The sequence below is a fragment of the Tympanuchus pallidicinctus genome, unplaced genomic scaffold, assembly GCF_026119805.1.
Source record: "Tympanuchus pallidicinctus isolate F22 unplaced genomic scaffold, pur_lepc_1.0 scaffold3, whole genome shotgun sequence".
Lineage (NCBI taxonomy): Eukaryota > Metazoa > Chordata > Aves > Galliformes > Phasianidae > Tympanuchus > Tympanuchus pallidicinctus.
This window is the reverse complement of record NW_026294747.1, coordinates 9,497,501-9,501,759: the sequence shown is the minus strand read 5'-3', so window position 1 is coordinate 9,501,759 and position 4,259 is coordinate 9,497,501. Positions and strand designations below refer to the sequence as shown.

Here is a 4,259-nt window from a genome sequence, read left to right as displayed (position 1 = left end):
TTGTATCACACATGCCATGATTCACGCAGATACTGTCAGAATATCATCAAACTCCTCTATCAGGAAGAATGTAAATCACCTCTACTTCCTCTGTTCCCTTGTCTTCCCAGTGGATAAAGACAGAGAAATGTGATTGCAATAATGGGGTCACAGCTAAGAGACTGGAAGATCTTGAGCTTGTGAACTACTGAGCCCCCAAGAAAGCACTCCTCTTTTTCCATGATATGCAGTAGTGGCAACTCCCCTACTCCTAAAGTGTGTGGATAAACTGACAAATTACCTTGACAAATGAAGAAAAGTACTGAAACCAGGCAGGCAGGTTCACATTCTTCTGGTCAAGTGGCAGAAGTGAAGGAACTGCTATCCTAAAATGAGAAAATAACTGGAGTGAAATGGTAGTTGTTGCCACAAGTTCTCTTTAGGCAGGTGAGAAACTCAGTCTGAGACCTTCAAAGATAACTACAGAAATTATATCATTCTCTCAGTAAGAGCTAGAAAAGCTCCTCGACTCACAGGGAGGTCAAGAAGTGAGAGCCCAGTGGATCATTTGTTGCGTTTTTAATGCTTCATGGCTCAGGGTCAGTCAGAAATCCCTATCTTAAGGTCGGGATGAGAGCAGTCTGGAAAACAATCTTGCTTCTTTTCTGTTTCTGACAAGGCCTTGCTCAGGCTCTGCTATTTCTCTCTCTCTCTCTCTCATAGCAGATCACTGTAGCCCACTCTTGCTCTCTGCATTGTGGTTAAATCCACCCTAGGTGCTGACATGCTGCTTCTCTGGGATCATAGCAGACCAGAGGACCTTCCTTCCAGCATTCCGTAGCATTGCAACACAATGCAATTAAAAAACAAAACCAAAAAGCTAAAGCTAATACTGGGGAGTAACATTCCTTAGAGTGCCTGTTGATAAGTATTAATACTTATTTTTTAACAGGATCAATGAGACATCACGAGGAGCATGAGTATCAGCAAACCTAGCTGCTAACTAAGCAGTGAGCCCTGTTTCTTTGGCTCCACCTCCTTCCCACTGCAGCAACATGGCTACGTTTGATGCATGAGGAAAGAGTGATAATCATCTATCTCCTAACCTGCTTAGGAGACAGTTTGACTTAGAAGAAGCTGGAAGCCATAGTTTAGAAGGCCTGCTAATGATTACATCTGTTTCAAATAGACATATTTTGACTATAGTTGCCATACTGAACAGTCACTGGAGTCAAGCAATCACTTAAAAAGGCTGAGATACAACTCTGCAGTATTTTACAATGGAGTTAATAGCTAAGCTTTAGAAGAAAAACTACTGCCATCCAAACACCCAGCTGAAGCACATTCCCTTAACAAACACCACTCATTGCTTACCTATGAACTCACACTACAACACCCTTGCAAATGATCTATAATGCCTTGCATTGCTAGTGTATCAAATTTGCATATTTGCCTCAAATATTTATAAACCAATAGACATAAGCACGCGTTTAAAGGTGACTATCATTACAGACATAGTTTTTGCATACTTTAATTAATTCAAATAATCACATTTTGCCTTATTAAACATTTTGGGGATAAAATATAGCTTACCATTAGTTCTCAGCACTAAAAAACTGTTAGAAAGGAGCAGCACTGCCACAAAAAAAAAGCAAGAGGGAGAACGTGAACATACAAAAACACTTCACAGAAATGTAACCGTAAGTCCTAATGCCACAGAATGACTAACAGTAATGTATGTATTATTTTTAAACAAGAGAGCAATTTTGGATAACTTTCCACCTCTTTGGTACTTCAGATTAGGCCTCACGAGCTGTAACCGTGCAATAGAAGCAGAAAGCAGCAAAAGAGCCCACTACCCCTTTCACGTGTTTAAAATAGATCTCAGAAGCAAGGATAATTCCTCATTTCCTTCAGCTGCTTATTTACTGGTGCTTCCCTTCTCATTTAATTAGAGTTAAAAAAAAACAACAGCAACAACTGGCCCCGACAGTTTTCCAAAACTCTTTCCCACCAACAACCCCTTTTCTTATCAGAGGTACTAAGAGGCACCGAGAACAGCTGTGTAGTTTGGAACAAGTTTCTCAGTCAGCCCCCTTTTAAAGCTTTTATGTACCTTAGAAGTATAACCCTGCCTGAAAGACAGCGATTAAAGTTTTTAAAGGGTACAGAGATTTTAAAGAGAGCAGCATGAACCTCAGGACCAATTAAATGTCATCTTAAGTACTTAACTGAAGCATTTTTTCATACGCTAGGAATCAGTTAAGTGGAAGGTGCCAAATTAAACCTACATTTTAATTTTTGCCATTGAGTTAATCTCAAGAGATTATGCATTGTATTTCAGGAACGACTTCAGAAAGCTTTCAGTAGGGCAGTCTCTGTTCAGTTGGCTTCAGGAGCTCTGCGGAAGTCTGAGAAAAGAAAACACACATGGGAAATTCAGCATACTCAGGAGCAAATATGTGCAAATAACAAATAAAGTGTTGCAATTAAGCTCAGAATAATGCAGGTGGTATCACATGAGGGGGTCTCAGTTAAGGGAGTCTCAGTCTGTATGAGGACATTAAGTGAGCTTGTTCTGTTTTCAGGCAAGAGCAATAAAATCCAGCTTTTCCTTTTCCAACACGTGAGTAGTTAATTTGCAGCATGTAATAATATGATACAGTGATCCACATGCCCTTTCTTTGACAATGCTTCTCTCAAGCAAATGTGATTTTGAGAGATTCTGGGGAAAAAGAGGATGCAGTAAAACTCTGGGGACCAAGGCAGGAGGTCTTGCAGCTGGAGCACTAGACTAGAAGTAGGGAGACTTAGAATTTGTTCCAAGTCTGGTACATGCTTTCCATACAATATCTAATAAATCTCTCAGGCAACAAAAGCAAAATGTCAGGTGGCAAACAAAATTTTTCGGACATGTTTAGATGCTCCCAGCAAAAACTTGTATGTGTAAAAATATAGAGGTTTTTCTTAGCAAGATGGACATAAACTAAGAGCATAATCCTGGCCTAACCTAATTGTAGCCAACCATCTCCACACTCTACTTGGAAGGGTAATTAGTCTTGGGTTTTATTTTGCTTTTTTTTCCTCCTTGGTTACATCAATAACTAGAGCGCAACTTCAAGGAGAACTTTTAGTACGTTCAAAAGAAAGAGAAGGAAAAGTGTGGGCTAGCTTTGCTGATTGCAAGGGAGCAATGTGCAGCTCCTCATACCTGTACACCCACACTACAACCTCACTTGGAAAAGCATGTAAGCTTTTGGCTCAAAGTGTAGCACTGGCCATCTGTTACAGTTGATGTTACAGCTGGAAAGATTATTGTGGTGAAAATGGGAAAAGAAACAAAGAAGGAACAGAAAACAAACCTATATCCAAAGATTTAGACTCACAGAAAAGACTCCACAGAAGAGGGATCTCCAGAAAGTGATCCTTTTCCATAGCAGACAGCCCTTAAATGGAGTCTAGGAATTGCCTTCACCTGTGCTCTCACAGCTGACCCAGTCCTATCCTCAGGTGTTCAATCAGTTGTTCAGGCCATGACTCAACAGTTCCCATACACCATCTTTCTTCAGATGATGGTCAAATGGCCGTGGACTTCTAATTCTTGTAACAAAATACACTGGTGTGACCCCAAGCAGAGGGAAGAGCTGGTTTAATTCTTTTATGTGTCTGGAAGATGTCATCTGGACCAGCTACCCACCAAATAGCATTTTCTAGCTTAGGGTGTGCTCCTGCACCTTTTGCTGTTTAATTTATATGCAATCATTAATAAATCATTGGGCTGGAAGACAAAATATTATTCCAGGTGATATGATAGGTTACTCATCCTGGTTTTCACATCCCGATTTGCAAATTCTGTTTGTGTTTCACATTAAACAGTCCTTGGCTAAACCATCACCCTTGCACAGGGATTTGACTTGTAAGCCTCTAAGGATGAGGGAATAGTCTCTTCCTCCCCTTGCCTCTGTTTGAATCCATGGCTGTTTCAGCCAAGAGAGCTCAGCTGGGAGAAGGATGACAAAGGCTTTTCTACATAGGGTGCTCATGGAAGGGGCTTTCCTCTGGGATAAGCAGGGCTGGAAAGCAGGACTGGAAAGCAGATCCTGCTCCGCTTGGCTGAGTCCTCTGCCTATGAGGGCTGGCATGAGGGAGGCAAGGAGATGACATGCCCAGGGCCATAGTGGCCTTACATTGCACCATGGGAAGTTCAGATTAGATAATAGGAAAAATTTCTTCTCTCACAGAGTGGTGAGGCACTGGCAGACTGCCCAGGGAGGTGGTGG

The 4,259-nt window shown here is 41.4% G+C and overlaps 1 long non-coding RNA gene across 1 annotated transcript in view; it reads right to left on the bottom strand.

Moving 5' to 3' along the window:
- Positions 1–300: 300 nt before the first annotated feature.
- LOC128087011 (uncharacterized) overlaps positions 301–4,259 on the bottom strand; it is a 277,851-nt gene continuing 273,892 nt past the window's right edge. Inside the window, exon 7 of the long non-coding RNA XR_008209626.1 lies at positions 301–2,390. This is a non-coding gene — a long non-coding RNA (uncharacterized LOC128087011). The remainder of the gene's footprint in view (positions 2,391–4,259) is intronic.